The 13,138-nt window shown below is 38.2% G+C and overlaps 1 long non-coding RNA gene across 1 annotated transcript in view; it reads right to left on the bottom strand.

The window, feature by feature from the left end:
• LOC130429238 (uncharacterized) overlaps window positions 1-13,138 on the bottom strand; it is a 41,586-nt gene that overhangs the window by 12,366 nt on the left and 16,082 nt on the right. The window lies entirely within an intron of this gene.

The following is a 13,138-nucleotide window of genomic DNA, read 5'->3' as shown; positions in this document are numbered from 1 at the left end:
GATGTTTGGATTCAGAAGACTTGAAACATAGCCCCATGGTCCTTTGATGCTTTTAAGTGATCACGCTTTTTAGACCTTGGCAACCATCCACTTCAGTTCAACATGGACCTTTTTATAACATGGTTAATCAAATCTAGCATTTCTCTATTGTCTTAAACAGAAAAAATGTCAAAATAGTTTAAGGATGACTTATAAAAACAAAATGCAAAACTCCAAATTTTGAAAAACAGTTCAGTTTCAACACTATGATCTAACGCTTTTCACAGAACTCAGGTTGCCTGCATCTCTCTTGCATCAGAGCTTAATCATATGTTATTGCTTTGAGCCTCCTCTGAGCACAGCGTACAGTAAAATGCCTTGCTTTCATTTCCTTGAGTCATCGGAAGCTGCCGGCAATCTGTCTTTTAAATACGGCTACGTGCCTCTCTCATGGTATCTGAGGTTCAACCTTGCTGACTCCTGCCCTCGAATGTGTCTGTGCATTTCAAACATGCTTAAGATGCAAAGAACTGTGAACTTACAGAAGAAAAGATGGATAATACAAAGGTTTGTCAGAATTCTGAAGGCTGGTAGTGATTATACAACTACAAAGATCTCAAACTGTACTGCAACACATCCCATGTCCTATGTTTTTAATAACTCAGGTAATGATTTCTAAAGTCATCATTGAGTTTCCAAACCTCGGATGTCCAAATTTGCTTTTTTGAAACTGAAAAGTGAAACTGTATTTTTAAATGATTAAATACTACGTTGTCAAAGTTGACAAGCACTTTTTAGATACTTTATTATTAGACGGCGTTAGATATTTGCTAAACCCAGTGACAAACATAAAGGGTGACTTATAATAATAATTAATAATTATGGAGATACAAATTTTTAGAAGGACATCACCAAAGTTGACTAGATAAGGCATTAAAGATATCAATGTAAAATCGGTTGCACTTTATTTTACAGTAAGTGTATCTACAGTATAGTGTACTTACAGTGTACCTAAGAAAGTATTGGGTACTATATGGTAACTAGATGGTATAAATTTAGGTTTAGAGTTAGTACCTAGTTATCACCCAGTCATTATATTAACTGTAATAAGTACACTGTATGTATATGGGAAACAGGACTGTAAAATCGTTTAAAATGTAAAACATGTCAAAGATACTGTTCACACGTCCCTTACATTCAAATTAATGTAACCTTATATTGTTTAAAAAATTTTGGAATTAGCCATCCGTTCATGAAAGAGATACAAATAAATCAACATCAAGTACATCATATAACATTCATATTGTTTGCGCTGTGCTTTCTCGAAATATCAGGAATTTGAGGTGCTGTGGGTTTCTGTGTATTCGTTTTTTTGCTTAACTGTATATCTACCGGATCTTATCGTCCAAGTTCATACTCACCCAGGCGACGTCACCTTATGTAAACTAATAGCTGCGGCTGAACAGATGGACCCTTGACATAAACACTTTTTACCATTTCAACGAAGCCAGGACTGAGATTCATATAGATAGAGCCATACAGATGGCATTTTACCCCCAGTACTAGACTATATGTCATATTAACATTATAATGGCTTTCATTTCCAACATCTTAAAAACATCAGGCTCATATGCACATACACACACTCAGTTGGTATGCCTTTCTCTTATTATGTTAATGCGATATTCAAACCTCTCACCCTTAGCTGGCACATCTGTTTTTAATAACATCTACAGCAGATTTTATGAAGGAGCACAAGGACATTTTCACAAAGGAAAATCATCTCTGTGGAGTGGAAGAAGAGTCTTAAGAAAAATATTTTTTACTACAGTACATGCCCTTGGTGATATTACAGTGGGCCGTGACTAACTCGTAATCTTCTCAGAATGGTAATGGTCACAAAGCATCAATCACAGTCCAGCCGAAACCCGCAGTCGTGCAGACATAGCCTTGAAATGATTTCACAATGAATTTATATTTTTACATTTCGGCTGTGATAAAGGGCATGGAGGAACTAAAAGCATATCCCTGTGAAACGCCTCGCAAAAAGAGCTCGTTTCGGCTACACGCAAAGCGAGCTGTATAGTAATGCTCTATTACTGATGTCTCATGGCCCAGTGCCTGCTGGGAAGAGGGCAAATTGGGTTGAACCACAAAATCAGACAGAACCCTTGTCATCATCTCTAATGCTAATGGAGGTTTATTCTGTTATCATGTTCGACCACAAATTGTTCAGGCAAGCACAGAGTACTTCTACTAACCGAAAGTCTACAAATGTTAAAGCAAATCTATACGAATGAGTTGATCTGATAATCAAGATGAATTCAGTACTCCTGGCCTCAGATGGCTTTATCAGGACAAAAAAAACTTGTTACGATCATTTGATATTCTCTAAAACCATTTTTTCCTTGTGCGACTTTGCCATTTGAAGCCACAACAAAACAAAAACAAAATAACAGAGCGAGTCACAGATGGTCAAGAACCATTTCCCAGAGTTTTATGATGTAATTATTGTTTTGTTAGGCAATCCTTCAATGTCATATTTTAACAAAACACTCTCCGAATAATGCACATGCATCTAAGTCTGACAGCGGTCAACAAAGCAGTTGATTTCTCAGAAGGAATATTTTGTTTTACCGAAAGCACCGCACTGTCATCTCGCATTGTGGAAAGGTTTCCGACACGCATAACCCCAACACTGTGCGCCGATTGCAAACTCACGTCCACGTTTTGTGAAATAACACCAGCGCTGCATTCTCCCTTAACTTTATGCACATTTTAAAAAGGTGTTTAAATGTCCTGCAGTCCAATGAATAATAATTGGCCGGATCTTCATTTAAATTCACAGAGCGGCTGAGCTGTGGTAACGTAACGTTAAACATAAGATAGGTTTGAATTGATAACCTCATGAAGCTTTGCCCTTCGCTTTTATTATGAGTTTCAAGGAAGCCGAGAGAAGCGGGGGAACAAAGTGCAGTCATAACAAGTTCTCACTAAACCACTAAAGATCAAGCAGGCCAGCCCAAAGGCGCTGAAAAGCGTACAATCGCAATCGTCCTGTTGAAGAAAAAGGGAGCGAGCGCCACGTGTTTCAGCTTCACAGTCGATAAAAGATGAAACTCGATGGGGACTGTTTCTGTATGCAGTGTTTGTGTGCTGGGTTGTTTACGCTTAAGGGGTCAAAGCCATCGTGGGTGATCGTGCAGATGGGAATCAAACCAAGATTACTGGATGAGGTTACATTTCGAAAAAATGTATTTAATATTATGGTTATGATGAAAACATGGGAATTAAAATTCAATACACGCCCATGCACATGAACAGACATCGCAAGCAAGCCTCAATAACACAGTGCAAATTTAAAAAGGGTATATGGAGCGTTGCTGAGCTGAAATAATAAGAGACAGTGTAAGAGACTCAGAGAGTGCCGAAGCATCATTTAGCTTTGTCAGAGAAAACCATTAAATCTCCTGGGGACAATGAAATTATCCCATTTTGTTCACACAGACAGCACCATTTCTCAGAGGGTGGACACAACCACGGACACAACTTTGAAAGAAAGGAAATGGCCGTGCAAAGGCTGATGGATGTGCAGAAAACAACTCTACTTACAGAGTACTTACTCTATGGGCAGGGGCGGTGTGGGGTAAACTGTGCCACCTTTTATTTACAGTGTCCTCTAGGCAAGGAGAAATGAGATGGAGGTAAAACTAATAGGCCTTTTATTTTTTCAGATGAAAGTGTCGATAAAATTGCGCCACATAAAAAGTGGTCTAGTGTCGCAACTTGCAGCGCATTTGGGGTCATGTCAGGGGGGAATAATATTTGGGAAATACATGAATGATTTAATTCCGAAATACTAATAAGACAATAAATGAGAAGCCTTAAATACAACATATATATTTTTATAATCATAAAGGGACAGTTCACCCAAAAACTAAAATTCTCTCATCCGTTACTCACGGATGATTTGTTTCAAATCAGTAAATTTCTTAGTTCCGATGATAACAGAGAAAGATACTTGGAAGAATGTTTGTAACCAAACCGTATTTGTCACGCAGTTTTATTTGACTACAATAGTAGGGGAATTTACAACGGTAGCCAAAAGTGTCCCAGAACAGTTTGCTTTCCTACATTCTTCAAAATATCTTCCTTTGTGTTCAACAGAGCAAAGAAATTTATAAAGCAATTTTTCCTAGTCAGTTTTGGCCAGAAACTGCTCGGTTACAAGCGTTCTTCCATTCTTCTCTCCCTATAATATTCTCTATGCGTATGAAATTGGCTAAGGATGAATGGATAAAATGGACAAACAGCTCTTAAATTCAAACAAGGTTAACACATTCAGGTTGAATGCCAAGATTAACAGTCTAAGCCAGTTGTTATTATGGGGTCCCATATCCTTCTTACACAGAGGGCACCTGCTGTTACTCATTTCAGAGAATCATCCAGCTGTTGACATACCCTGCATTGGATTAACTTCACTTGGCTCTCTTAAAAGCTCTCTGCGGCACAAGAGCCATTTACAGGAGGACGTTTTATATACAAATATAGCAAGCTCAGTATATGACAAGTATAGCCTATACCAAACTACAGTAATACCATATGTCATTATGGATATGTATTCAATTTAAATAGGCTTTTAAACTTACACTTTATAGATGGTTTCAAAGCAACAACATAAACAAACGTTACTGTGCATGCGCACGTTCGTGGTCTGCCCTTTACTTCCGGTACACATACGCAATTAATAGAGTGTCTGTAGATTATTTCTGAAAACAAGCCAAAGAAACCGAGAAGAATCGTTAATTGGCTATACTTGTCCCTATAATATTTCAAATATTACCAAGCTCCACTGTCCCATATCATTTCTTTAAATGCAACAAAACTATAGGACCTATTCAACAAATTGTTTATTTAATAGAATCATTATGCAATAAAATAATAATTTAAATTAATATTAACATAAATTTAATAAAATATAAATAGTTGTACATAATTATTTTGTATATTATTAGACATTAGCCAGACCGGAAGTAAACTGCACTACAGGCGCACGCATCTTATGAAGTCTATAGGTTGTGGGGGTTCAATAAAATCTATTTCCCACTTTACACAATAATATTGGAAGCTGGTTTATATGTCGCTTGCAAAAAAGAAGAATTGAGATCCGACGTCAATGGAGAAAAATGCTTTTTGCAGCAGGGCGGAACTGTGCTGTACTAACCAGCCCAACCTTGACCCCTTTGGAACAGTCTGAGAACCACTTCAAACAAATTCTGAGAAGGGCTAGTGGGCAAGAAGTGTTGTGATGAGCACGAATAGCACTCAGAGGACCTCAGTGGAGAGCAGTACACTGAAAACTGTTATTCTAAGGTCACTCTGTTCCATTTTCACTTTTGTCAACACACTTCGCAAACACATGTTCGGTTCTTCTGGACAATAAAGAAGAATCATAGACACACTGTAACAGGGGAACTTTTAAACATCTTGACAGTGGAAATCTACTGATATGATATTAGGAAATTACTTGTCATTTTAGCACACATCTGACAGTTCAGCTCAGTAAATCTGACGGGTAAATTTGCCTCACCATCTGTATATTGTGAGGTCTGTGATACTTAAGATTATCATTCAATAATTAAGCATGCATTTATTCATTCTGTCCAATCTGTGTAGTTGTTGGTTTTGTAAGAAGGAGCATAGCTATTGTCTGAATGACTGTCTCAACCAGATTTTAAGTTTTATAATTTCAGAATCACTGCAGCGAGACCCAATTAAACTGATCACTATTTGTTCATTGTCAAATTGTGTTTTCAATGCGCCCTTTTCACAATGACTTAACTTCTGCCTTTTTGCAAAGCAATGTATCATAACATCCGTCTTGCAACAAACAAGGAGAAGAACTTCTGTTTTGCCGTCGCGCTGGAATTTAACAACAGTGAAAACAGACAGAACACGTATTCAAGTATTTATCCTAGCACCTTCGCTAACACAACAAGAAAACAAAACACTTACCTTCATAATCAAACAGGTACTGTTCAACAAAGAATTTGTATCCTTTATCTAGCTTAAATCTTGTCGTAAGCAAAAACTGGTCTGCAAGATGTTGTACATCATCTAGTTGTATTTGTAGGAGGTCTGCAAGGGACTTGGTAAAGTCCATTCTGAGGCGCTAGCGGAAGTAACGCTACACTGTGAACGAAGTGAACGAATTACATTTTTGTCACCTTTTAAGGTTTTAAGGTTTTGTTTATTCGCCGATTCTCTCAAAGTCACCAAAGTTTTTGATGCTGCGAGGGACAAGGTACAAAGTTTCCAACATTATTCACAGCCAGAACTCAGATTGTAGGAATATTACATGCAATTTTCTATTCTGTCAGAGGCACTCAGAGCCTACATGCTGAGCCCCCTTTTCTTTTCATCTCTGGATTTCCAGAATGCTGTTCATTTTTTAACCTTGGGTTGCTCTATTCCCTCTGCCAGCTTAAAGGGGTTGTCAGGTGGTGCACTGATGCAGGTGGGGTGTAATTATGCCAGACATTTCTCTGGAGTGATCGGTGATTCTTTTTGAGTAGGTCAGGTGATCTTGACAATTTCCAGAAAATTTCAGTTACCTTGAACATTCACATTTACATTTTACATTTAGTCATTTGGCAGACGCTTTTATCCAAAGCGACGTACAGTACACTTATTACCGGGACAATCCTCCTGGAGCAACATGGAGTAAAGTGTCTTGCTCAAGGACACACTGGTGGTGGCTGCTGGGATCGAACCAGCAACCTTTTGATTACCAGTTCAGTGGTTTAACCCACTAGACCACCATCACCATCACTACAGGTCACTACATGACCTGTAGAGGCTAACTGTAACACATCTCAATAAAAGGGAAGGAAGGAGGCGGAAACCGGCAAACATTTAAACATTTAATAAAGTAATTTAAGAGCCGGCGGCCCCTCACGGACGACCGCCGACGAACATAACATGAACATAAATATAAATACAAACATAACATAAGTTCGGGCCCGGTCCTCTCTCTCTGACGGTCCGGTCGCTCGTTCCTTTTATATGCTCCCATCTCCTACGTGATTCGAGGCCGGTGTGCGCACAGCTGGCGCTAATTCACCATTACTCACCGGACTCGAACCACGGTCTCGCCCCGCCTACTCTACTACACTAACATATGAACAATCATCAGTATTCGGATTGAAATTTGATATAAAGCAGGCCAACTTAAGCTGTAACTTTTTTATATAAACAATTTATAAATAAACAAAAATCAGAGCAACAAGCTCAAAATTGTCAACCTAACTTAACCTAACTTAAGGGATAGTTCACATAAGAATACAAATTGGGCAATCATTTACGCACCCTCTTTTATTCCTCTTTTCACAATGGTAAACTCATAATAATGATTTGAGTTGTTGATATACAATATTAGAAAATGACAGTTTAAAGGGGTCATATGGCACGAATTCGTCTTTTTCTATGTTGCCCATGCATGTATTAGACACGTAAAATTGCACAAATTAAAGTGTCGGAAACAAAAGATGCATTCTATCTAGAAGCAATGCTCAAATGCCTGCCTGAAACGCCTCGTGTAACCACACCTCCACAAATCTACGTCATTTCGTGGTATAGTTTAACTAAGACCCCCCCAAAAGTGTATACACAGGTAAGGTTGGCTTACCTGTCATTACAATTGCTTTAGAACCTGATGATCCAAATATGGTCAGAGGCGTTACATTTCTGTCACACGCTTGCAGTATTCGACCAATCACTATGCACTGGTTAACTGGCCAATCACAGCACACCACACTTTTCAAAGAGGGGAGATTCAGAGAGGGGCGGGGCAAAGAGGAGATACAAACATGCATGGTATGTGGAAATATTTCAACATTAAATCTTGCATACACGTTGGATTACATCTAAAACAAACAATAATATTTGTTTTAGCCATGTTATATGACCATCCCATATGATCATAATATATTTTGAAGAATTCTGGTAACGGAGTACTCATTCACTCCAATGTCCACAAAACCAAAACAAGTCAATATGTATCACAATGTTCATTTACCAGCATTCTTACCCTTCATACAGGTTTGAAATGACAAGAAGGTGAGTAAATGGTGACAGAATTTTCATTTTTGGTGAACTATCCCTTTATTGACCCAATGATAGATTAATACATATTCAAAGATATGTGAGTTTTTTTCTGAAGTGTGTAAACGGTCAATAGTGTTTGTACACTTAATTTTGGCCCTTACCCTTTTACTTTTATACAGTTTAGTGGTAGAGAGGACAGGAAGCCAACTGGGAAAGAGAAGGCGGTGGGACCAGGAAAGGACCTCGAGCTGGGACTTGCCTGAAGCGCTGTTGCGCTGACACGTCTGGAGCACTATCCACACGGCCACAGGCTCCGACTAATGCTTTAAGTTTATGTTACATGATGAATGTACACTGTATTAACAGATTTTACAAAAATGCTGATGAAATTGACGTTTTACCACGGCTAGGGACTATGTCATAATTACCTGCATGAAGTATCAACAGACAGCTCCCACATGAGAGAAACAGCTGTTGACAGCTCTTTTTGCACTCCTGACAGATTCAAACTTAAGACAGCCATGTGGGACTTAATGCCCGAGCTGTCTCTCACCTGTGAAACACTTAAGCATAACAACCAACTGGCAATGACCCAGAAGAAGGTTCTTCTATAATTCAACTTATTTTATGACATCCTATCTGTACACTCCACATGTACACTAATCTAAATGTTGAATTAAATATAAAAAACAGATATTTTCTTTTATTCTTTTTTCAGATATTAACGATTGAGTTAGAAATGGCAGTAAATTACTTTAATATATAACAGATAGCATCAACTATAGAAAGCGTAGCACAATCTCTACTGTTATGATACAAGAATATTTCATACCTAAACGGGTCTGGCTTAATCCTGACATTGTCCAACAGGGTACATCTAGTTCTTAGTCAGCTATAAAAGAGTGTCTACACCCAGAGGAGCAGTCCATCACTCTCAGAACAAGCCTACTGACACCAGAGCCCCCATAACTCTCTTCAGAACAAGAGGCATTTGCTTCAGTCCCACGGTCACGCTTATCTAGGACTCGACTGAGATTCAGAGCATGTTCTGCTTCTCTCCACACACACGCACGCACACACAACGATCACTCTCTTGGCTAATGAGTCGCGGCGATTGAAAACCCCAACTATACCTCCATTCCGGTGCCACTCCGTAATGTCGACCTCTCCCATCTCCTGGTCTGAAAGACAGCCAAAGCTTTTCATTACAAAAAGTGGTTTGTGTCTCTGCTCTTAGACCAACTCGCTCACTCGTTTCTGTACGCTGCCGAGCCATTAACATGATTGAGATTAATTGTGTAAATATTTCTGGCGGCCCGGCGTAACGTATGTTGTACCAGCAAAAAAATAAAAATTCAACCACAGTGCTCAGTTTTTATTTCAGTAAAAATGATGCTCATTGTCTGCACAAGTCTGAATTTTGCATTGTGTCGACACACACCCGCGCTTTCTGTATTTGTAAATGTCACGCGAAATTTATTTGCAACGCAAGCCGAATGCCGCGAACTGAATCATTTCCCAAGCTTGCAATATGTTGTTACTCGCTGGGACCAATTCCAGCCCGGGGTTTATCAGTGGAGCCGATTTATCACATTTCTGTGTTCTCTTCAACAGAAACATAGATTACAACTTACAGCCTGCATGTAAAGGAACCAGGTCAAGGACCAATGTGACGGATGTGGTACATTTAAAACATAGTTTACAGCCTCCCACTTCCAAGCTTTTTCAATGACTTGAAGTCCCCTGGAAACAAATCTTGAAGTCCCCTGGCAAATATTCACTGGTGTTTAGTTGATTAGCCGTTTCTTTCACCCGAACACAGGGGGGGCTAAATTAAAGAGCTCTTGTGGTTTCCAAGTGACTTTGTCAGTGAGAGGTTATTGCCTTCTCTCTCTCCCTCCGCTTGTGACCTGTCAAATCAAACTTATAATAATTCCTCTTTGGCAGATTTAAGCAGGATCAGTGGCTGAGTTGTGCGGCCGGCTGGGTCGAGGCAACTCATTCAGATTCCGGCCACACGCTGTTTTTAACTCCCCCTAAGCAAAGACATGGATAACCGGAGCTTGTTTTTGCTGTCTGGCTAAATGGCAGAAAAGTATCTCCTGTCACATGCTTTTGGGAAATATGAATTCATTTTTCAGGAAGATGTCTGAACTCTTTTATTGATGTCTATTTGTAACTGAACTTGACTGGAGGTGAATTATATATTTAAAAATTTGACCTGATTTACCTAATAATTAGATAGCTAGTTTAAATTATGGGAATATGATTTTCTTTAGTGCTGATGAATCACGATTCATTTATTCTAAAATAAATATTTGATATATTTGAATACAAATACACACACATATATATATATATACACTCACCTAAGGGATTATTAGGAACACCATACTAATACTGTGTTTGACCCCCTTTCTCATTCAGAACTGCCTTAATTCTACGTGGCATTGATTCAACAAGGTGCTGAAAGTATTCTTTAGAAATGTTGGCCCACATTGATAGGATAGCATCTTGCAGTTGATGGAGATTTGTGGGATGCACGACGTTCCACCACATCCCAAAGATGCTCTATTGGGTTGAGATCTGGTGACTGTGGGGGCCATTTTAGTAAAGTGAACTCATTGTCATGTTCAAGAAACCAATTTTAAATGATTCAAGCTTTATGACATGGTGCATTATCCTGCTGGAAGTAGCCATCAGAGGATGGGTACATGGTGGTCATAAAGGGATGGACATGGTCAGAAACAATGCTCAGGTAGGCCGTGGCATTTAAACGAGGCCCAATTGGCACTAAGGGGCCTAAAGTGTGCCAAGAAAACATCCCCCACACCATTACACCACCACCATAATTGCATTAATGAGAAATTGAACAGGTGTTCCTAATAATCCTTTAAGTGAGAGTATATAAAGCTCTACACAAACATACATATACATATGTACAATATTAAATACATATGTATGTGTAAACACTGTTATTTACGTATGTATGTGTGTGTGTGCATTTCTATCTACTTATACATACTGTATACACACACAAGACATATATGATACAAACAAACATTTAATCGCGATTAATCGATTTAACAGCATGAATCATGTTGCCTTATTCCCCATTTTTATAAGAAAATATTCTATTTCAACTTTATGCATTAAAATCTATTTTTTATTTCGTTTTTATTCATATTTACCATGCAGTTTGTTTACTGTAATAACCCAATAACCTTCACCAGTACCCAATGTTTTTTAAGGAATCGGGAAAGTGTGAAATAGGCTTATGTTCTATTTCTGCAGCAAAGAAGTGTAACAGTGTCATCAGTCACATGACACTCATGGCTCAGGTCATTAGCTCAAAAAATGATCTTTGACTGAATGCTGTAAGGCAAATATGACAGTATACTTATGGGAGCTGCATGCACCAGCAAAGCAATCGGTTGCCAACTAATTTACAAACAACAATACACATATATGTAATGTATCATTTACATTGAAATAATATATCATCCTTTAATCACCTTCATTTTCAAAACCTGTATAAAAGAAAACAAGATATTTTAAAGAATGTTGGTATCCAAACAATGACCAACAATTGACTTCAATTGTATGGTTGCAAAATTACTGACGATTCATATGAAGTCATAAATAGGTGTAAAATGAGGATAAATAATGATGACGTAAAATTATGATTTTTGTCTATGGTGATGATCATGGCACACAATTTTAAAAATAAAATGGGCAGGTCGTGAAAACTTGGCCTAAAAAGACAACACAGTCTCACGGGAATTTGTGAAATTGTCACGAACCGAAATCTATTAACTTGTGCTCATCAAAACGAATTTCTCCCTTTTTTCGTGTCAGTCAGCACGCAATTTTCGCATGTCGCCCAGCACGAGTTTCCATCCAAAGCACTTTAATACGCGATATCTTCATTTATATAAATATATATCAATATATATTTATGATGGAAAATCATACCTTTTTTACAAGGCGGCTCACTCATGTGAATTCCTATTTCTTACGATCTGTTTCTTATGTTTTGTTATGATATGACTTTTCCCCTGTGACCTTAGGCTTAGGGGCGGGAGTAGGGGATCCATTTATCATTGCTTGCCAACCGTGAAACTAGCATTTTTAGCTAAATTAGCCGTTGCGGCTGTGATTTTAGGGTTTGAGTGGAGGTATGGTGTTGGTTACACCTAAAGTATTTGCGACTTCTCTTAATACCAGGTTAGAAGAAATATATAAATATACATACACACTCTGTGTAATGAAAAAATGTGTTGCTGGTGATACAAAAAAAAGGTTGTGCTAAATGAACACGAATTAATAGATTACATTTTGTGACAATTCACGAATTACCGTGAGACTGGGTTGAAAAAGCTGATTTAAGCTAAATTTCATGATTCTAATAACATTGAACTTTGATTTCTGCTTGCATGCTGTTTTATTGTCATCATCATAGTGGGGGACATTTAGCATGCAGCGCATGGTTAATCTTCTCTTAAAAGATTTTTGCTAATCTGTTTTGATAGAAAAAAACAGAAATAACCAGCTCGTCTCAGTAAGGGGACACAGCTCAGATAGCAGAAGTGATGCACTGTAATGTTGCGGTTCTATATTCTCATTTATCCTTGTCAACAGAGATGTTTGCATTGATCCATCAGTGGGAGCTATTTCACATGCTTCATCTATCTTCTGAATGTCACACACAAACACATACACACACTTGTTCCATTATATAAGGACATCGCAATGTTCATAGCAAGCTAATGATATTTTTATGATATCACGCAGTCCTATACAAACTAACACTCATGAACCTGATGACATTATTAGATTTGAATAAAACATGACGTACAACAGCAGTCAGCCTCAATAAAATAATATAGAATCTTGACACTTGATATGACTTTTATGGTTTAAAAAATTGTTTTGATATTACATTTTTTAAACACGCCAAGTTCAACTACACATTTTCCTTTCCATTAATTTGTGGACCAAAAAGTAGATTCCAGATCTGCTGTTGTTGTTTCAGTGGTGTCGGCCTCAATCC

This window comes from Triplophysa dalaica, chromosome 9, assembly GCF_015846415.1.
Source record: "Triplophysa dalaica isolate WHDGS20190420 chromosome 9, ASM1584641v1, whole genome shotgun sequence".
Lineage (NCBI taxonomy): Eukaryota > Metazoa > Chordata > Actinopteri > Cypriniformes > Nemacheilidae > Triplophysa > Triplophysa dalaica.
Note: the sequence above shows the minus strand (reverse complement) of the source record. Positions and strands in the feature narration are given on the sequence as shown.